The sequence below is a fragment of the Lissotriton vulgaris genome, chromosome 9, assembly GCF_964263255.1.
Source record: "Lissotriton vulgaris chromosome 9, aLisVul1.2, whole genome shotgun sequence".
NCBI lineage: Eukaryota > Metazoa > Chordata > Amphibia > Caudata > Salamandridae > Lissotriton > Lissotriton vulgaris.
The window spans coordinates 540,528,693-540,550,805 of record NC_141697.1 but is presented as its reverse complement, the minus strand read 5'-3'; the positions used below and the strand labels follow the sequence as shown (position 1 = coordinate 540,550,805).

Genomic DNA, 22,113 nt, shown 5'->3' with positions numbered 1-22,113 from the left:
AAATGAGGTGAGAGCCCGACCAATCCCACGTCACTTCTCTGAATGCCTCCTCATCTGCATAAAGAGAACACTTTCACAAAGGAGCAGAGTGGCGCAGCGGAAGCGTGCTGGGCCCATAACCCAGAGGTCGATGGATCGAAACCATCCTCTGCTAATTTTGCTTGATTTTCCTTCCAAGGACCAAGCTGTCATTTCCACATAGCCAGAAAGGAAAAGTGCAAGCTTGTGCCAGCTATGTGAGAAAAGACTTCTCAACTATTCGTGTCTGTGTAATACAAGAGTGATCGTGAAAGGTACAACCCTGTACTTTGAAAGTAAAGACACACAATTATAACCATAAATGACTGACTGGTGGGAGCTTCACACAACTTTCTGGGCATGCTTTGAATTTCATTCTTCCCTTTTTGTTCTGCTCTTATCTATCTCCTGGGCATTTCATGGAATGTTCTCTTTCTCTTCCCTGCTTTGCTTCCCATGCTGCCTATATATGCTCATTTCTACTATTTGTACTGTTGCTTTTCATTTCTTCTCTTCTGCACAACTTTGTCCTTGGTTTCAATCCCCAGTTCCTTACCCTCTGCAAAAAACGTTCTACTGCTTCTCATGTTGGTATCTAAACCAAATGCACCATTGAAGCTGGTGCAAGATAGTCATTGATTTCTGCAACGTAATATTTAGAACCGTGAGCTAACACATCAGAGGGCGTTGGTGGTATAGTGGTGAGCATAGCTGCTTCCCAAGCAGTTGACCCAGGTTCGATTCCCGGCCAACGCACTGAAAATACTTATATATTCTGCAAGCAGGATATATTGTAATGCAACATGTCACAAAATGGAAATTTCACGAACAGATTAATCAGCCATATATAAAAAAATAAACAAATACGTGGGCAAACATCTCAATCGCACCTTCTGCTACATACATTGTCCTAATATATGATAAGTTTCATAAAGCAGAGTCACAACACACATGTGCTGGTAATAAATTTGTTACAGTGGGCAAACAATGGAAGGGCTGAGGCCCGACCAGACATTGTAACTCCAGCATCTCTATGTTAAAAAGCATTTCTAGGCAATATCTAGCCTCTGAAAAAATATGCAAGATCCACCGATAAATCTGGCAAAAGTCCCTAACATTTTGTGCATACTTGTGCTCTCACCTGAATGTAGCGCCACCTTGTAGCTGTCGAAGGAAACTGCTGCTCACAAAATGTTTTATCAGAAGGCAAGTTGAGAGGAATCCAAGAGTCAGATGTCCATGGAAAGAACCACTCACTGAAGCAGGAATGTTGGAGGCTTCATATTCGCATAGTTTCCTGTCCAACGTCCACTCACGTCCCGAACGCTCCCAAACGCTCAAAAGCCTCACACCGGGCAAGCCCTCACCGGGTATATCTCTGGCTCCAAGGTAAAGCCAAATCCTGAGCATGCTAGTGCTAGGATCACAGAGCGAGAGAGAGATGGTTCAAGAGCTACTGTCTTGATAAAGGCCTGAAACGGCTAGTGCCTAAGAGTGTCTGACTTTCAGTTATGACTGATTGTGAGAGGGGAAGATGAAGTTTTTCTGCACCCAGCATGCCTTGGGATATACTTATGCAAATGAGGTGAGAGCCAGACCAATCCCATGCTACTCTGCCTAATGCTCCTTATCTGCATAAAAAGAACACTTTCACAACGGAGCAGAGTGGCGCAGCGGAAGCGTGCTGGGCCCATAACCCAGAGGTCGATGGATCGAAACCATCCTCTGCTAATTTTGCTTGATTTTACTTCCAAGGACCAAGCTGTCATTTCCACGCTACCAGCAAGGAAAAGCGCAAGCTTGTGCCAGCTATGTGAGAAAAGACTTCTCAACTATCTGTGTCTGCTGAAATACAAGAGAGGGATCGTCAAAAGCTCCACACTGTACTTTGAAAGTAAAGGCACACAATAATAAGCATGAATGACTGGTGGGACCTTCAAACACTTTTATGTGGAGGCTTTGAATTTCATTCTTCCCTTTTTTGTTCTGCTCTTATCTATCTCCTGGGCATTTCATGGAATGTTCTCTATTTCTCTTCCCTGCTTTGCTTCCCATGCTGCCTCTATGTGTTCATATCTATTATTTGTATTGCTGCTTTCCATTCTTCTCTTCTGCACAGCTTTGTCCTTGGTTTCAATCCCAGTTCCTTACCCTCTACAAAAACTTTCTATTGCTTTTCATGTTGGTATCTAAACCAAATGCACCATTGAAGCTGGTGCATGATAGTCATTGAACTCAGGGTCCTAATGTTTAGAACCGAGAGCACAAAGATCAGAGGGCGTTGGTGGTATAGTGGTGAGCATAGCTGCCTTCCAAGCAGTTGACCCGGGTTCGATTCCCGGCCAACGCAGTACAAATACTTATATATTCTGCAAGCAGGATATATTTTAAAGCAACATTTCACAAAATGGTAATATAATTAAGAGGTTAATCAGCCATTATATAAAAAATAAACAAATATGTAGGCAAGCATTTCGATCGCCCCTTCTGCTATATTCATTGTCCTAATATATGATAAGTTTCATAAAGCAGAGTCACCACTCACATGTACTGGTAAAAAAATATGTTACAGTGGGCAGACAATGAAAGGGCTGAGGCCCGACCAGACATTTTAACTCCAGCATCTCTATGTTAAAAAGCATTTCCTAGGCAATATTTAGCCTCTGAAAAAAATATGCAAGGTCCAGCAATAAATCTGGCAAAAGTCCCCAACATTTTGTGCATACTTGTGCCCTCACCTGAATGTAGCACCACCTTGTAGCCGTCGGAGGTAACTGCAGCTCACAAAATGTTTCATCAGAGGGCAAGTTTAGAGGAATCCAAAAGGCAGATGTCCATGGAAAGAGCCTCCGACTGCAGCAGGAAGTTTGGATGCTTCAAATTTGCATAGCTTCCAGTCCAACGTCCTCTCATGTACCGAACGCTCCCAAACGCTCTAAAGCCTTATACCGGCAAGCCCTCACCGGGTAGATCTCTGGCTCCCAGGAAAAGCCAAATACTGAGCATGCAAGCACTAGGATCACAGAGAGAGAGAGAGAGACAGAGAGCGTCAGAGAGCTGTTGTCTTGTTAAAGGCCTGAAACGGCTAGTGCCTAAGAGGGTCTGGACTTTCAGTTGTGACTGATTGTGAGAGGGGAAGATAAAGATTTTCTGCACCCAGCATGCCTTGCGATATACTTAGGCAAATGAGGTGAGAGCCCGACCAATCCCACGTCACTTCTCTGAATGCCTCCTCATCTGCATAAAGAGAACACTTTCACAAAGGAGCAGAGTGGCGCAGCGGAAGCGTGCTGGGCCCATAACCCAGAGGTCGATGGATCGAAACCATCCTCTGCTAATTTTGCTTGATTTTCCTTCCAAGGACCAAGCTGTCATTTCCACATAGCCAGAAAGGAAAAGTGCAAGCTTGTGCCAGCTATGTGAGAAAAGACTTCTCAACTATTCGTGTCTGTGTAATACAAGAGTGATCGTGAAAGGTACAACCCTGTACTTTGAAAGTAAAGACACACAATTATAACCATAAATGACTGACTGGTGGGAGCTTCACACAACTTTCTGGGCATGCTTTGAATTTCATTCTTCCCTTTTTGTTCTGCTCTTATCTATCTCCTGGGCATTTCATGGAATGTTCTCTTTCTCTTCCCTGCTTTGCTTCCCATGCTGCCTATATATGCTCATTTCTACTATTTGTACTGTTGCTTTTCATTTCTTCTCTTCTGCACAACTTTGTCCTTGGTTTCAATCCCCAGTTCCTTACCCTCTGCAAAAAACGTTCTACTGCTTCTCATGTTGGTATCTAAACCAAATGCACCATTGAAGCTGGTGCAAGATAGTCATTGATTTCTGCAACGTAATATTTAGAACCGAGAGCTAACACATCAGAGGGCGTTGGTGGTATAGTGGTGAGCATAGCTGCTTCCCAAGCAGTTGACCCGGGTTCGATTCCCAGCCAACGCACTGAAAATACTTATATATTCTGCAAGCAGGATATATTGTAATGCAACATGTCACAAAATGGAAATTTCACGAACAGATTAATCAGCCATATATAAAAAAATAAACAAATACGTGGGCAAACATCTCAATCGCACCTTCTGCTACATACATTGTCCTAATATATGATAAGTTTCATAAAGCAGAGTCACAACACACATGTGCTGGTAATAAATTTGTTACAGTGGGCAAACAATGGAAGGGCTGAGGCCCGACCAGACATTGTAACTCCAGCATCTCTATGTTAAAAAGCATTTCTAGGCAATATCTAGCCTCTGAAAAAATATGCAAGATCCACCGATAAATCTGGCAAAAGTCCCTAACATTTTGTGCATACTTGTGCTCTCACCTGAATGTAGCGCCACCTTGTAGCTGTCGAAGGAAACTGCTGCTCACAAAATGTTTTATCAGAAGGCAAGTTGAGAGGAATCCAAGAGTCAGATGTCCATGGAAAGGACCACTCACTGAAGCAGGAATGTTGGAGGCTTCATATTCGCATAGTTTCCTGTCCAACGTCCACAACGCTCCCAAACGCTCAAAAGCCTCACACCGGGCAAGCCCTCACCGGGTATATCTCTGGCTCCAAGGTAAAGCCAAATCCTGAGCATGCTAGTGCTAGGATCACAGAGCGAGAGAGAGATGGTTCAAGAGCTACTGTCTTGATAAAGGCCTGAAACGGCTAGTGCCTAAGAGTGTCTGACTTTCAGTTATGACTGATTGTGAGAGGGGAAGATGAAGTTTTTCTGCACCCAGCATGCCTTGGGATATACTTATGCAAATGAGGTGAGAGCCAGACCAATCCCATGCTACTCTGCCTAATGCTCCTTATCTGCATAAAAAGAACACTTTCACAACGGAGCAGAGTGGCGCAGCGGAAGCGTGCTGGGCCCATAACCCAGAGGTCGATGGATCGAAACCATCCTCTGCTAATTTTGCTTGATTTTACTTCCAAGGACCAAGCTGTCATTTCCACGCTACCAGCAAGGAAAAGCGCAAGCTTGTGCCAGCTATGTGAGAAAAGACTTCTCAACTATCTGTGTCTGCTGAAATACAAGAGAGGGATCGTCAAAAGCTCCACACTGTACTTTGAAAGTAAAGGCACACAATAATAAGCATGAATGACTGGTGGGACCTTCAAACACTTTTATGTGGAGGCTTTGAATTTCATTCTTCCCTTTTTTGTTCTGCTCTTATCTATCTCCTGGGCATTTCATGGAATGTTCTCTATTTCTCTTCCCTGCTTTGCTTCCCATGCTGCCTCTATGTGTTCATATCTATTATTTGTATTGCTGCTTTCCATTCTTCTCTTCTGCACAGCTTTGTCCTTGGTTTCAATCCCAGTTCCTTACCCTCTACAAAAACTTTCTATTGCTTTTCATGTTGGTATCTAAACCAAATGCACCATTGAAGCTGGTGCATGATAGTCATTGAACTCAGGGTCCTAATGTTTAGAACCGAGAGCACAAAGATCAGAGGGCGTTGGTGGTATAGTGGTGAGCATAGCTGCCTTCCAAGCAGTTGACCCGGGTTCGATTCCCGGCCAACGCAGTACAAATACTTATATATTCTGCAAGCAGGATATATTTTAAAGCAACATTTCACAAAATGGTAATATAATTAAGAGGTTAATCAGCCATTATATAAAAAATAAACAAATATGTAGGCAAGCATTTCGATCGCCCCTTCTGCTATATTCATTGTCCTAATATATGATAAGTTTCATAAAGCAGAGTCACCACTCACATGTACTGGTAAAAAAATATGTTACAGTGGGCAGACAATGAAAGGGCTGAGGCCCGACCAGACATTTTAACTCCAGCATCTCTATGTTAAAAAGCATTTCCTAGGCAATATTTAGCCTCTGAAAAAAATATGCAAGGTCCAGCAATAAATCTGGCAAAAGTCCCCAACATTTTGTGCATACTTGTGCCCTCACCTGAATGTAGCACCACCTTGTAGCCGTCGGAGGTAACTGCAGCTCACAAAATGTTTCATCAGAGGGCAAGTTTAGAGGAATCCAAAAGGCAGATGTCCATGGAAAGAGCCTCCGACTGCAGCAGGAAGTTTGGATGCTTCAAATTTGCATAGCTTCCAGTCCAACGTCCTCTCATGTACCGAACGCTCCCAAACGCTCTAAAGCCTTATACCGGCAAGGCCTCACCGGGTAGATCTCTGGCTCCCAGGAAAAGCCAAATACTGAGCATGCAAGCACTAGGATCACAGAGAGAGAGAGAGAGACAGAGAGCGTCAGAGAGCTGTTGTCTTGTTAAAGGCCTGAAACGGCTAGTGCCTAAGAGGGTCTGGACTTTCAGTTGTGACTGATTGTGAGAGGGGAAGATAAAGATTTTCTGCACCCAGCATGCCTTGCGATATACTTAGGCAAATGAGGTGAGAGCCCGACCAATCCCACGTCACTTCTCTGAATGCCTCCTCATCTGCATAAAGAGAACACTTTCACAAAGGAGCAGAGTGGCGCAGCGGAAGCGTGCTGGGCCCATAACCCAGAGGTCGATGGATCGAAACCATCCTCTGCTAATTTTGCTTGATTTTCCTTCCAAGGACCAAGCTGTCATTTCCACATAGCCAGAAAGGAAAAGTGCAAGCTTGTGCCAGCTATGTGAGAAAAGACTTCTCAACTATTCGTGTCTGTGTAATACAAGAGTGATCGTGAAAGGTACAACCCTGTACTTTGAAAGTAAAGACACACAATTATAACCATAAATGACTGACTGGTGGGAGCTTCACACAACTTTCTGGGCATGCTTTGAATTTCATTCTTCCCTTTTTGTTCTGCTCTTATCTATCTCCTGGGCATTTCATGGAATGTTCTCTTTCTCTTCCCTGCTTTGCTTCCCATGCTGCCTATATATGCTCATTTCTACTATTTGTACTGTTGCTTTTCATTTCTTCTCTTCTGCACAACTTTGTCCTTGGTTTCAATCCCCAGTTCCTTACCCTCTGCAAAAAACGTTCTACTGCTTCTCATGTTGGTATCTAAACCAAATGCACCATTGAAGCTGGTGCAAGATAGTCATTGATTTCTGCAACGTAATATTTAGAACCGAGAGCTAACACATCAGAGGGCGTTGGTGGTATAGTGGTGAGCATAGCTGCTTCCCAAGCAGTTGACCCGGGTTCGATTCCCAGCCAACGCACTGAAAATACTTATATATTCTGCAAGCAGGATATATTGTAATGCAACATGTCACAAAATGGAAATTTCACGAACAGATTAATCAGCCATATATAAAAAAATAAACAAATACGTGGGCAAACATCTCAATCGCACCTTCTGCTACATACATTGTCCTAATATATGATAAGTTTCATAAAGCAGAGTCACAACACACATGTGCTGGTAATAAATTTGTTACAGTGGGCAAACAATGGAAGGGCTGAGGCCCGACCAGACATTGTAACTCCAGCATCTCTATGTTAAAAAGCATTTCTAGGCAATATCTAGCCTCTGAAAAAATATGCAAGATCCACCGATAAATCTGGCAAAAGTCCCTAACATTTTGTGCATACTTGTGCTCTCACCTGAATGTAGCGCCACCTTGTAGCTGTCGAAGGAAACTGCTGCTCACAAAATGTTTTATCAGAAGGCAAGTTGAGAGGAATCCAAGAGTCAGATGTCCATGGAAAGAACCACTCACTGAAGCAGGAATGTTGGAGGCTTCATATTCGCATAGTTTCCTGTCCAACGTCCACTCACGTCCCGAACGCTCCCAAACGCTCAAAAGCCTCACACCAGGCAAGCCCTCACCGGGTATATCTCTGGCTCCAAGGTAAAGCCAAATCCTGAGCATGCTAGTGCTAGGATCACAGAGCGAGAGAGAGATGGTTCAAGAGCTACTGTCTTGATAAAGGCCTGAAACGGCTAGTGCCTAAGAGTGTCTGACTTTCAGTTATTACTGATTGTGAGAGGGGAAGATGAAGTTTTTCTGCACCCAGCATGCCTTGGGATATACTTATGCAAATGAGGTGAGAGCCAGACCAATCCCATGCTACTCTGCCTAATGCTCCTTATCTGCATAAAAAGAACACTTTCACAACGGAGCAGAGTGGCGCAGCGGAAGCGTGCTGGGCCCATAACCCAGAGGTCGATGGATCGAAACCATCCTCTGCTAATTTTGCTTGATTTTACTTCCAAGGACCAAGCTGTCATTTCCACGCTACCAGCAAGGAAAAGCGCAAGCTTGTGCCAGCTATGTGAGAAAAGACTTCTCAACTATCTGTGTCTGCTGAAATACAAGAGAGGGATCGTCAAAAGCTCCACACTGTACTTTGAAAGTAAAGGCACACAATAATAAGCATGAATGACTGGTGGGACCTTCAAACACTTTTATGTGGAGGCTTTGAATTTCATTCTTCCCTTTTTTGTTCTGCTCTTATCTATCTCCTGGGCATTTCATGGAATGTTCTCTATTTCTCTTCCCTGCTTTGCTTCCCATGCTGCCTCTATGTGTTCATATCTATTATTTGTATTGCTGCTTTCCATTCTTCTCTTCTGCACAGCTTTGTCCTTGGTTTCAATCCCAGTTCCTTACCCTCTACAAAAACTTTCTATTGCTTTTCATGTTGGTATCTAAACCAAATGCACCATTGAAGCTGGTGCATGATAGTCATTGAACTCAGGGTCCTAATGTTTAGAACCGAGAGCGCAAAGATCAGAGGGCGTTGGTGGTATAGTGGTGAGCATAGCTGCCTTCCAAGCAGTTGACCCGGGTTCGATTCCCGGCCAACGCAGTACAAATACTTATATATTCTGCAAGCAGGATATATTTTAAAGCAACATTTCACAAAATGGTAATATAATTAAGAGGTTAATCAGCCATTATATAAAAAATAAACAAATATGTAGGCAAGCATTTCGATCGCCCCTTCTGCTATATTCATTGTCCTAATATATGATAAGTTTCATAAAGCAGAGTCACCACTCACATGTACTGGTAAAAAAATATGTTACAGTGGGCAGACAATGAAAGGGCTGAGGCCCGACCAGACATTTTAACTCCAGCATCTCTATGTTAAAAAGCATTTCCTAGGCAATATTTAGCCTCTGAAAAAAATATGCAAGATCCAGCAATAAATCTGGCAAAAGTCCCCAACATTTTGTGCATACTTGTGCCCTCACCTGAATGTAGCACCACCTTGTAGCCGTCGGAGGTAACTGCAGCTCACAAAATGTTTCATCAGAGGGCAAGTTTAGAGGAATCCAAAAGGCAGATGTCCATGGAAAGAGCCTCCGACTGCAGCAGGAAGTTTGGATGCTTCAAATTTGCATAGCTTCCAGTCCAACGTCCTCTCATGTACCGAACGCTCCCAAACGCTCTAAAGCCTTATACCGGCAAGCCCTCACCGGGTAGATCTCTGGCTCCCAGGTAAAGCCAAATACTGAGCATGCAAGCACTAGGATCACAGAGAGAGAGAGAGACAGAGAGCGTCGGAGAGCTGTTGTCTTGTTAAAGGCCTGAAACGGCTAGTGAATAAGAGGGTCTGGACTTTCAGTTGTGACTGATTGTGAGAGGGGAAGATAAAGATTTTCTGCACCCAGCATGCCTTGCGATATACTTAGGCAAATGAGGTGAGAGCCCGACCAATCCCACGTCACTTCTCTGAATGCCTCCTCATCTGCATAAACAGAACACTTTCACAAAGGAGCAGAGTGGCGCAGCGGAAGCGTGCTGGGCCCATAACCCAGAGGTCGATGGATCGAAACCATCCTCTGCTAATTTTGCTTGATTTTCCTTCCAAGGACCAAGCTGTCATTTCCACATAGCCAGAAAGGAAAAGTGCAAGCTTGTACCAGCTATGTGAGAAAAGACTTCTCAACTATTCGTGTCTGTGTAATACAAGAGTGATCGTGAAAGGTACAACCCTGTACTTTGAAAGTAAAGACACACAATTATAACCATAAATGACTGGTGGGAGCTTCACACAACTTTCTGGGCATGCTTTGAATTTCATTCTTCCCTTTTTGTTCTGCTCTTATCTATCTCCTGGGCATTTCATGGAATGTTCTCTTTCTCTTCCCTGCTTTGCTTCCCATGCTGCCTATATATGCTCATTTCTACTATTTGTATTGTTGCTTTTCATTTCTTCTCTTCTGCACAACTTTGTCCTTGGTTTCAATCCCCAGTTCCTTACCCTCTGCAAAAAACGTTCTACTGCTTCTCATGTTGGTATCTAAACCAAATGCACCATTGAAGCTGGTGCAAGATAGTCATTGATTTCTGCAACGTAATATTTAGAACCGAGAGCTAACACATCAGAGGGCGTTGGTGATATAGTGGTGAGCATAGCTGCTTCCCAAGCAGTTGACCCGGGTTCGATTCCCGGCCAACGCACTGAAAATACTTATATATTCTGCAAGCAGGATATATTGTAATGCAACATGTCACAAAATGGAAATTTCACGAACAGATTAATCAGCCATATATAAAAAAATAAACAAATACGTGGGCAAACATCTCAATTGCTCCTTCTGCTACATACATTGTCCTAATATATGATAAGTTTCATAAAGCAGAGTCACAACACACATGTGCTGGTAATAAATTTGTTACAGTGGGCAAACAATGGAAGGGCTGAGGCCCGACCAGACATTGTAACTCCAGCATCTCTATGTTAAAAAGCATTTCTAGGCAATATCTAGCCTCTGAAAAAAATATGCAAGATCCACCGATAAATCTGGCAAAAGTCCCTAACATTTTGTGCATACTTGTGCTCTCACCTGAATGTAGCGCCACCTTGTAGCTGTCGAAGGAAACTGCTGCTCACAAAATGTTTTATCAGAAGGCAAGTTGAGAGGAATCCAAGAGTCAGATGTCCATGGAAAGAACCACTCACTGAAGCAGGAATGTTGGAGGCTTCATATTCGCATAGTTTCCTGTCCAACGTCCACTCACGTCCCGAACGCTCCCAAACGCTCAAAAGCCTCACACCGGGCAAGCCCTCACCGGGTATATCTCTGGCTCCAAGGTAAAGCCAAATCCTGAGCATGCTAGTGCTAGGATCACAGAGCGAGAGAGAGATGGTTCAAGAGCTACTGTCTTGATAAAGGCCTGAAACGGCTAGTGCCTAAGAGTGTCTGACTTTCAGTTATGACTGATTGTGAGAGGGGAAGATGAAGTTTTTCTGCACCCAGCATGCCTTGGGATATACTTATGCAAATGAGGTGAGAGCCAGACCAATCCCATGCTACTCTGCCTAATGCTCCTTATCTGCATAAAAAGAACACTTTCACAACGGAGCAGAGTGGCGCAGCGGAAGCGTGCTGGGCCCATAACCCAGAGGTCGATGGATCGAAACCATCCTCTGCTAATTTTGCTTGATTTTACTTCCAAGGACCAAGCTGTCATTTCCACGCTACCAGCAAGGAAAAGCGCAAGCTTGTGCCAGCTATGTGAGAAAAGACTTCTCAACTATCTGTGTCTGCTGAAATACAAGAGAGGGATCGTCAAAAGCTCCACACTGTACTTTGAAAGTAAAGGCACACAATAATAAGCATGAATGACTGGTGGGACCTTCAAACACTTTTATGTGGAGGCTTTGAATTTCATTCTTCCCTTTTTTGTTCTGCTCTTATCTATCTCCTGGGCATTTCATGGAATGTTCTCTATTTCTCTTCCCTGCTTTGCTTCCCATGCTGCCTCTATGTGTTCATATCTATTATTTGTATTGCTGCTTTCCATTCTTCTCTTCTGCACAGCTTTGTCCTTGGTTTCAATCCCAGTTCCTTACCCTCTACAAAAACTTTCTATTGCTTTTCATGTTGGTATCTAAACCAAATGCACCATTGAAGCTGGTGCATGATAGTCATTGAACTCAGGGTCCTAATGTTTAGAACCGAGAGCACAAAGATCAGAGGGCGTTGGTGGTATAGTGGTGAGCATAGCTGCCTTCCAAGCAGTTGACCCGGGTTCGATTCCCGGCCAACGCAGTACAAATACTTATATATTCTGCAAGCAGGATATATTTTAAAGCAACATTTCACAAAATGGTAATATAATTAAGAGGTTAATCAGCCATTATATAAAAAATAAACAAATATGTAGGCAAGCATTTCGATCGCCCCTTCTGCTATATTCATTGTCCTAATATATGATAAGTTTCATAAAGCAGAGTCACCACTCACATGTACTGGTAAAAAAATATGTTACAGTGGGCAGACAATGAAAGGGCTGAGGCCCGACCAGACATTTTAACTCCAGCATCTCTATGTTAAAAAGCATTTCCTAGGCAATATTTAGCCTCTGAAAAAAATATGCAAGGTCCAGCAATAAATCTGGCAAAAGTCCCCAACATTTTGTGCATACTTGTGCCCTCACCTGAATGTAGCACCACCTTGTAGCCGTCGGAGGTAACTGCAGCTCACAAAATGTTTCATCAGAGGGCAAGTTTAGAGGAATCCAAAAGGCAGATGTCCATGGAAAGAGCCTCCGACTGCAGCAGGAAGTTTGGATGCTTCAAATTTGCATAGCTTCCAGTCCAACGTCCTCTCATGTACCGAACGCTCCCAAACGCTCTAAAGCCTTATACCGGCAAGCCCTCACCGGGTAGATCTCTGGCTCCCAGGAAAAGCCAAATACTGAGCATGCAAGCACTAGGATCACAGAGAGAGAGAGAGAGACAGAGAGCGTCAGAGAGCTGTTGTCTTGTTAAAGGCCTGAAACGGCTAGTGCCTAAGAGGGTCTGGACTTTCAGTTGTGACTGATTGTGAGAGGGGAAGATAAAGATTTTCTGCACCCAGCATGCCTTGCGATATACTTAGGCAAATGAGGTGAGAGCCCGACCAATCCCACGTCACTTCTCTGAATGCCTCCTCATCTGCATAAAGAGAACACTTTCACAAAGGAGCAGAGTGGCGCAGCGGAAGCGTGCTGGGCCCATAACCCAGAGGTCGATGGATCGAAACCATCCTCTGCTAATTTTGCTTGATTTTCCTTCCAAGGACCAAGCTGTCATTTCCACATAGCCAGAAAGGAAAAGTGCAAGCTTGTGCCAGCTATGTGAGAAAAGACTTCTCAACTATTCGTGTCTGTGTAATACAAGAGTGATCGTGAAAGGTACAACCCTGTACTTTGAAAGTAAAGACACACAATTATAACCATAAATGACTGACTGGTGGGAGCTTCACACAACTTTCTGGGCATGCTTTGAATTTCATTCTTCCCTTTTTGTTCTGCTCTTATCTATCTCCTGGGCATTTCATGGAATGTTCTCTTTCTCTTCCCTGCTTTGCTTCCCATGCTGCCTATATATGCTCATTTCTACTATTTGTACTGTTGCTTTTCATTTCTTCTCTTCTGCACAACTTTGTCCTTGGTTTCAATCCCCAGTTCCTTACCCTCTGCAAAAAACGTTCTACTGCTTCTCATGTTGGTATCTAAACCAAATGCACCATTGAAGCTGGTGCAAGATAGTCATTGATTTCTGCAACGTAATATTTAGAACCGAGAGCTAACACATCAGAGGGCGTTGGTGGTATAGTGGTGAGCATAGCTGCTTCCCAAGCAGTTGACCCGGGTTCGATTCCCAGCCAACGCACTGAAAATACTTATATATTCTGCAAGCAGGATATATTGTAATGCAACATGTCACAAAATGGAAATTTCACGAACAGATTAATCAGCCATATATAAAAAAATAAACAAATACGTGGGCAAACATCTCAATCGCACCTTCTGCTACATACATTGTCCTAATATATGATAAGTTTCATAAAGCAGAGTCACAACACACATGTGCTGGTAATAAATTTGTTACAGTGGGCAAACAATGGAAGGGCTGAGGCCCGACCAGACATTGTAACTCCAGCATCTCTATGTTAAAAAGCATTTCTAGGCAATATCTAGCCTCTGAAAAAATATGCAAGATCCACCGATAAATCTGGCAAAAGTCCCTAACATTTTGTGCATACTTGTGCTCTCACCTGAATGTAGCGCCACCTTGTAGCTGTCGAAGGAAACTGCTGCTCACAAAATGTTTTATCAGAAGGCAAGTTGAGAGGAATCCAAGAGTCAGATGTCCATGGAAAGAACCACTCACTGAAGCAGGAATGTTGGAGGCTTCATATTCGCATAGTTTCCTGTCCAACGTCCACTCACGTCCCGAACGCTCCCAAACGCTCAAAAGCCTCACACCAGGCAAGCCCTCACCGGGTATATCTCTGGCTCCAAGGTAAAGCCAAATCCTGAGCATGCTAGTGCTAGGATCACAGAGCGAGAGAGAGATGGTTCAAGAGCTACTGTCTTGATAAAGGCCTGAAACGGCTAGTGCCTAAGAGTGTCTGACTTTCAGTTATTACTGATTGTGAGAGGGGAAGATGAAGTTTTTCTGCACCCAGCATGCCTTGGGATATACTTATGCAAATGAGGTGAGAGCCAGACCAATCCCATGCTACTCTGCCTAATGCTCCTTATCTGCATAAAAAGAACACTTTCACAACGGAGCAGAGTGGCGCAGCGGAAGCGTGCTGGGCCCATAACCCAGAGGTCGATGGATCGAAACCATCCTCTGCTAATTTTGCTTGATTTTACTTCCAAGGACCAAGCTGTCATTTCCACGCTACCAGCAAGGAAAAGCGCAAGCTTGTGCCAGCTATGTGAGAAAAGACTTCTCAACTATCTGTGTCTGCTGAAATACAAGAGAGGGATCGTCAAAAGCTCCACACTGTACTTTGAAAGTAAAGGCACACAATAATAAGCATGAATGACTGGTGGGACCTTCAAACACTTTTATGTGGAGGCTTTGAATTTCATTCTTCCCTTTTTTGTTCTGCTCTTATCTATCTCCTGGGCATTTCATGGAATGTTCTCTATTTCTCTTCCCTGCTTTGCTTCCCATGCTGCCTCTATGTGTTCATATCTATTATTTGTATTGCTGCTTTCCATTCTTCTCTTCTGCACAGCTTTGTCCTTGGTTTCAATCCCAGTTCCTTACCCTCTACAAAAACTTTCTATTGCTTTTCATGTTGGTATCTAAACCAAATGCACCATTGAAGCTGGTGCATGATAGTCATTGAACTCAGGGTCCTAATGTTTAGAACCGAGAGCGCAAAGATCAGAGGGCGTTGGTGGTATAGTGGTGAGCATAGCTGCCTTCCAAGCAGTTGACCCGGGTTCGATTCCCGGCCAACGCAGTACAAATACTTATATATTCTGCAAGCAGGATATATTTTAAAGCAACATTTCACAAAATGGTAATATAATTAAGAGGTTAATCAGCCATTATATAAAAAATAAACAAATATGTAGGCAAGCATTTCGATCGCCCCTTCTGCTATATTCATTGTCCTAATATATGATAAGTTTCATAAAGCAGAGTCACCACTCACATGTACTGGTAAAAAAATATGTTACAGTGGGCAGACAATGAAAGGGCTGAGGCCCGACCAGACATTTTAACTCCAGCATCTCTATGTTAAAAAGCATTTCCTAGGCAATATTTAGCCTCTGAAAAAAATATGCAAGATCCAGCAATAAATCTGGCAAAAGTCCCCAACATTTTGTGCATACTTGTGCCCTCACCTGAATGTAGCACCACCTTGTAGCCGTCGGAGGTAACTGCAGCTCACAAAATGTTTCATCAGAGGGCAAGTTTAGAGGAATCCAAAAGGCAGATGTCCATGGAAAGAGCCTCCGACTGCAGCAGGAAGTTTGGATGCTTCAAATTTGCATAGCTTCCAGTCCAACGTCCTCTCATGTACCGAACGCTCCCAAACGCTCTAAAGCCTTATACCGGCAAGCCCTCACCGGGTAGATCTCTGGCTCCCAGGTAAAGCCAAATACTGAGCATGCAAGCACTAGGATCACAGAGAGAGAGAGAGACAGAGAGCGTCGGAGAGCTGTTGTCTTGTTAAAGGCCTGAAACGGCTAGTGAATAAGAGGGTCTGGACTTTCAGTTGTGACTGATTGTGAGAGGGGAAGATAAAGATTTTCTGCACCCAGCATGCCTTGCGATATACTTAGGCAAATGAGGTGAGAGCCCGACCAATCCCACGTCACTTCTCTGAATGCCTCCTCATCTGCATAAACAGAACACTTTCACAAAGGAGCAGAGTGGCGCAGCGGAAGCGTGCTGGGCCCATAACCCAGAGGTCGATGGATCGAAACCATCCTCTGCTAATTTTGCTTGATTTTCCTTCCAAGGACCAAGCTGTCATTTCCACATAGCCAGAAAGGAAAAGTGCAAGCTTGTACCAGCTATGTGAGAAAAGACTTCTCAACTATTCGTGTCTGTGTAATACAAGAGTGATCGTGAAAGGTACAACCCTGTACTTTGAAAGTAAAGACACACAATTATAACCATAAATGACTGGTGGGAGCTTCACACAACTTTCTGGGCATGCTTTGAATTTCATTCTTCCCTTTTTGTTCTGCTCTTATCTATCTCCTGGGCATTTCATGGAATGTTCTCTTTCTCTTCCCTGCTTTGCTTCCCATGCTGCCTATATATGCTCATTTCTACTATTTGTACTGTTGCTTTTCATTTCTTCTCTTCTGCACAACTTTGTCCTTGGTTTCAATCCCCAGTTCCTTACCCTCTGCAAAAAACGTTCTACTGCTTCTCATGTTGGTATCTAAACCAAATGCACCATTGAAGCTGGTGCAAGATAGTCATTGATTTCTGCAACGTAATATTTAGAACCGAGAGCTAACACATCAGAGGGCGTTGGTGATATAGTGGTGAGCATAGCTGCTTCCCAAGCAGTTGACCCGGGTTCGATTCCCGGCCAACGCACTGAAAATACTTATATATTCTGCAAGCAGGATATATTGTAATGCAACATGTCACAAAATGGAAATTTCACGAACAGATTAATCAGCCATATATAAAAAAATAAACAAATACGTGGGCAAACATCTCAATTGCACCTTCTGCTACATACATTGTCCTAATATATGATAAGTTTCATAAAGCAGAGTCACAACACACATGTGCTGGTAATAAATTTGTTACAGTGGGCAAACAATGGAAGGGCTGAGGCCCGACCAGACATTGTAACTCCAGCATCTCTATGTTAAAAAGCATTTCTAGGCAATATCTAGCCTCTGAAAAAAATATGCAAGATCCACCGATAAATCTGGCAAAAGTCCCTAACATTTTGTGCATACTTGTGCTCTCACCTGAATGTAGCGCCACCTTGTAGCTGTCGAAGGAAACTGCTGCTCACAAAATGTTTTATCAGAAGGCAAGTTGAGAGGAATCCAAGAGTCAGATGTCCATGGAAAGAACCACTCACTGAAGCAGGAATGTTGGAGGCTTCATATTCGCATAGTTTCCTGTCCAACGTCCACGACGCTCCCAAACGCTCAAAAGCCTCACACCGGGCAAGCCCTCACCGGGTATATCTCTGGCTCCAAGGTAAAGCCAAATCCTGAGCATGCTAGTGCTAGGATCACAGAGCGAGAGAGAGATGGTTCAAGAGCTACTGTCTTGATAAAGGCCTGAAACGGCTAGTGCCTAAGAGTGTCTGACTTTCAGTTATGACTGATTGTGAGAGGGGAAGATGAAGTTTTTCTGCACCCAGCATGCCTTGGGATATACTTATGCAAATGAGGTGAGAGCCAGACCAATCCCATGCTACTCTGCCTAATGCTCCTTATCTGCATAAAAAGAACACTTTCACAACGGAGCAGAGTGGCGCAGCGGAAGCGTGCTGGGCCCATAACCCAGAGGTCGATGGATCGAAACCATCCTCTGCTAATTTTGCTTGATTTTACTTCCAAGGACCAAGCTGTCATTTCCACGCTACCAGCAAGGAAAAGCGCAAGCTTGTGCCAGCTATGTGAGAAAAGACTTCTCAACTATCTGTGTCTGCTGAAATACAAGAGAGGGATCGTCAAAAGCTCCACACTGTACTTTGAAAGTAAAGGCACACAATAATAAGCATGAATGACTGGTGGGACCTTCAAACACTTTTATGTGGAGGCTTTGAATTTCATTCTTCCCTTTTTTGTTCTGCTCTTATCTATCTCCTGGGCATTTCATGGAATGTTCTCTATTTCTCTTCCCTGCTTTGCTTCCCATGCTGCCTCTATGTGTTCATATCTATTATTTGTATTGCTGCTTTCCATTCTTCTCTTCTGCACAGCTTTGTCCTTGGTTTCAATCCCAGTTCCTTACCCTCTACAAAAACTTTCTATTGCTTTTCATGTTGGTATCTAAACCAAATGCACCATTGAAGCTGGTGCATGATAGTCATTGAACTCAGGGTCCTAATGTTTAGAACCGAGAGCACAAAGATCAGAGGGCGTTGGTGGTATAGTGGTGAGCATAGCTGCCTTCCAAGCAGTTGACCCGGGTTCGATTCCCGGCCAACGCAGTACAAATACTTATATATTCTGCAAGCAGGATATATTTTAAAGCAACATTTCACAAAATGGTAATATAATTAAGAGGTTAATCAGCCATTATATAAAAAATAAACAAATATGTAGGCAAGCATTTCGATCGCCCCTTCTGCTATATTCATTGTCCTAATATATGATAAGTTTCATAAAGCAGAGTCACCACTCACATGTACTGGTAAAAAAATATGTTACAGTGGGCAGACAATGAAAGGGCTGAGGCCCGACCAGACATTTTAACTCCAGCATCTCTATGTTAAAAAGCATTTCCTAGGCAATATTTAGCCTCTGAAAAAAATATGCAAGGTCCAGCAATAAATCTGGCAAAAGTCCCCAACATTTTGTGCATACTTGTGCCCTCACCTGAATGTAGCACCACCTTGTAGCCGTCGGAGGTAACTGCAGCTCACAAAATGTTTCATCAGAGGGCAAGTTTAGAGGAATCCAAAAGGCAGATGTCCATGGAAAGAGCCTCCGACTGCAGCAGGAAGTTTGGATGCTTCAAATTTGCATAGCTTCCAGTCCAACGTCCTCTCATGTACCGAACGCTCCCAAACGCTCTAAAGCCTTATACCGGCAAGCCCTCACCGGGTAGATCTCTGGCTCCCAGGAAAAGCCAAATACTGAGCATGCAAGCACTAGGATCACAGAGAGAGAGAGAGACAGAGAGCGTCAGAGAGCTGTTGTCTTGTTAAAGGCCTGAAACGGCTAGTGCCTAAGAGGGTCTGGACTTTCAGTTGTGACTGATTGTGAGAGGGGAAGATAAAGATTTTCTGCACCCAGCATGCCTTGCGATATACTTAGGCAAATGAGGTGAGAGCCCGACCAATCCCACGTCACTTCTCTGAATGCCTCCTCATCTGCATAAAGAGAACACTTTCACAAAGGAGCAGAGTGGCGCAGCGGAAGCGTGCTGGGCCCATAACCCAGAGGTCGATGGATCGAAACCATCCTCTGCTAATTTTGCTTGATTTTCCTTCCAAGGACCAAGCTGTCATTTCCACATAGCCAGAAAGGAAAAGTGCAAGCTTGTGCCAGCTATGTGAGAAAAGACTTCTCAACTATTCGTGTCTGTGTAATACAAGAGTGATCGTGAAAGGTACAACCCTGTACTTTGAAAGTAAAGACACACAATTATAACCATAAATGACTGACTGGTGGGAGCTTCACACAACTTTCTGGGCATGCTTTGAATTTCATTCTTCCCTTTTTGTTCTGCTCTTATCTATCTCCTGGGCATTTCATGGAATGTTCTCTTTCTCTTCCCTGCTTTGCTTCCCATGCTGCCTATATATGCTCATTTCTACTATTTGTACTGTTGCTTTTCATTTCTTCTCTTCTGCACAACTTTGTCCTTGGTTTCAATCCCCAGTTCCTTACCCTCTGCAAAAAACGTTCTACTGCTTCTCATGTTGGTATCTAAACCAAATGCACCATTGAAGCTGGTGCAAGATAGTCATTGATTTCTGCAACGTAATATTTAGAACCGTGAGCTAACACATCAGAGGGCGTTGGTGGTATAGTGGTGAGCATAGCTGCTTCCCAAGCAGTTGACCCAGGTTCGATTCCCGGCCAACGCACTGAAAATACTTATATATTCTGCAAGCAGGATATATTGTAATGCAACATGTCACAAAATGGAAATTTCACGAACAGATTAATCAGCCATATATAAAAAAATAAACAAATACGTGGGCAAACATCTCAATCGCACCTTCTGCTACATACATTGTCCTAATATATGATAAGTTTCATAAAGCAGAGTCACAACACACATGTGCTGGTAATAAATTTGTTACAGTGGGCAAACAATGGAAGGGCTGAGGCCCGACCAGACATTGTAACTCCAGCATCTCTATGTTAAAAAGCATTTCTAGGCAATATCTAGCCTCTGAAAAAATATGCAAGATCCACCGATAAATCTGGCAAAAGTCCCTAACATTTTGTGCATACTTGTGCTCTCACCTGAATGTAGCGCCACCTTGTAGCTGTCGAAGGAAACTGCTGCTCACAAAATGTTTTATCAGAAGGCAAGTTGAGAGGAATCCAAGAGTCAGATGTCCATGGAAAGAACCACTCACTGAAGCAGGAATGTTGGAGGCTTCATATTCGCATAGTTTCCTGTCCAACGTCCACTCACGTCCCGAACGCTCCCAAACGCTCAAAAGCCTCACACCGGGCAAGCCCTCACCGGGTATATCTCTGGCTCCAAGGTAAAGCCAAATCCTGAGCATGCTAGTGCTAGGATCACAGAGCGAGAGAGAGATGGTTCAAGAGCTACTGTCTTGATAAAGGCCTGAAACGGCTAGTGCCTAAGAGTGTCTGACTTTCAGTTATGACTGATTGTGAGAGGGGAAGATGAAGTTTTTCTGCACCCAGCATGCCTTGGGATATACTTATGCAAATGAGGTGAGAGCCAGACCAATCCCATGCTACTCTGCCTAATGCTCCTTATCTGCATAAAAAGAACACTTTCACAACGGAGCAGAGTGGCGCAGCGGAAGCGTGCTGGGCCCATAACCCAGAGGTCGATGGATCGAAACCATCCTCTGCTAATTTTGCTTGATTTTACTTCCAAGGACCAAGCTGTCATTTCCACGCTACCAGCAAGGAAAAGCGCAAGCTTGTGCCAGCTATGTGAGAAAAGACTTCTCAACTATCTGTGTCTGCTGAAATACAAGAGAGGGATCGTCAAAAGCTCCACACTGTACTTTGAAAGTAAAGGCACACAATAATAAGCATGAATGACTGGTGGGACCTTCAAACACTTTTATGTGGAGGCTTTGAATTTCATTCTTCCCTTTTTTGTTCTGCTCTTATCTATCTCCTGGGCATTTCATGGAATGTTCTCTATTTCTCTTCCCTGCTTTGCTTCCCATGCTGCCTCTATGTGTTCATATCTATTATTTGTATTGCTGCTTTCCATTCTTCTCTTCTGCACAGCTTTGTCCTTGGTTTCAATCCCAGTTCCTTACCCTCTACAAAAACTTTCTATTGCTTTTCATGTTGGTATCTAAACCAAATGCACCATTGAAGCTGGTGCATGATAGTCATTGAACTCAGGGTCCTAATGTTTAGAACCGAGAGCACAAAGATCAGAGGGCGTTGGTGGTATAGTGGTGAGCATAGCTGCCTTCCAAGCAGTTGACCCGGGTTCGATTCCCGGCCAACGCAGTACAAATACTTATATATTCTGCAAGCAGGATATATTTTAAAGCAACATTTCACAAAATGGTAATATAATTAAGAGGTTAATCAGCCATTATATAAAAAATAAACAAATATGTAGGCAAGCATTTCGATCGCCCCTTCTGCTATATTCATTGTCCTAATATATGATAAGTTTCATAAAGCAGAGTCACCACTCACATGTACTGGTAAAAAAATATGTTACAGTGGGCAGACAATGAAAGGGCTGAGGCCCGACCAGACATTTTAACTCCAGCATCTCTATGTTAAAAAGCATTTCCTAGGCAATATTTAGCCTCTGAAAAAAATATGCAAGGTCCAGCAATAAATCTGGCAAAAGTCCCCAACATTTTGTGCATACTTGTGCCCTCACCTGAATGTAGCACCACCTTGTAGCCGTCGGAGGTAACTGCAGCTCACAAAATGTTTCATCAGAGGGCAAGTTTAGAGGAATCCAAAAGGCAGATGTCCATGGAAAGAGCCTCCGACTGCAGCAGGAAGTTTGGATGCTTCAAATTTGCATAGCTTCCAGTCCAACGTCCTCTCATGTACCGAA

At 43.6% G+C, this 22,113-nt stretch overlaps 9 non-coding genes across 9 annotated transcripts; all 9 read left to right on the top strand.

Moving 5' to 3' along the window:
- Window positions 1-2,296: 2,296 nt before the first annotated feature.
- On the top strand, window positions 2,297-2,368 carry TRNAG-UCC (transfer RNA glycine (anticodon UCC)). The gene has a single exon. It is a non-coding gene; the product is annotated as a tRNA-Gly (tRNA).
- A 3,119-nt stretch (window positions 2,369-5,487) lies between these two features.
- Window positions 5,488-5,559, top strand: TRNAG-UCC (transfer RNA glycine (anticodon UCC)). The gene has a single exon. It is a non-coding gene; the product is annotated as a tRNA-Gly (tRNA).
- A 3,129-nt stretch (window positions 5,560-8,688) lies between these two features.
- On the top strand, window positions 8,689-8,760 carry TRNAG-UCC (transfer RNA glycine (anticodon UCC)). Its single transcript has one exon. It is a non-coding gene; the product is annotated as a tRNA-Gly (tRNA).
- Window positions 8,761-10,289: 1,529 nt separating this feature from the next.
- Window positions 10,290-10,361, top strand: TRNAG-CCC (transfer RNA glycine (anticodon CCC)). The gene has a single exon. It is a non-coding gene; the product is annotated as a tRNA-Gly (tRNA).
- A 1,523-nt stretch (window positions 10,362-11,884) lies between these two features.
- On the top strand, window positions 11,885-11,956 carry TRNAG-UCC (transfer RNA glycine (anticodon UCC)). The gene has a single exon. It is a non-coding gene; the product is annotated as a tRNA-Gly (tRNA).
- Window positions 11,957-15,085: 3,129 nt separating this feature from the next.
- Window positions 15,086-15,157, top strand: TRNAG-UCC (transfer RNA glycine (anticodon UCC)). Its single transcript has one exon. It is a non-coding gene; the product is annotated as a tRNA-Gly (tRNA).
- Window positions 15,158-16,686: 1,529 nt separating this feature from the next.
- Window positions 16,687-16,758, top strand: TRNAG-CCC (transfer RNA glycine (anticodon CCC)). The gene has a single exon. It is a non-coding gene; the product is annotated as a tRNA-Gly (tRNA).
- Window positions 16,759-18,271: 1,513 nt separating this feature from the next.
- Window positions 18,272-18,343, top strand: TRNAG-UCC (transfer RNA glycine (anticodon UCC)). Its single transcript has one exon. It is a non-coding gene; the product is annotated as a tRNA-Gly (tRNA).
- A 3,127-nt stretch (window positions 18,344-21,470) lies between these two features.
- TRNAG-UCC (transfer RNA glycine (anticodon UCC)) lies at window positions 21,471-21,542 on the top strand. Its single transcript has one exon. It is a non-coding gene; the product is annotated as a tRNA-Gly (tRNA).
- The last annotated feature ends 571 nt before the right edge of the window (window positions 21,543-22,113 follow it).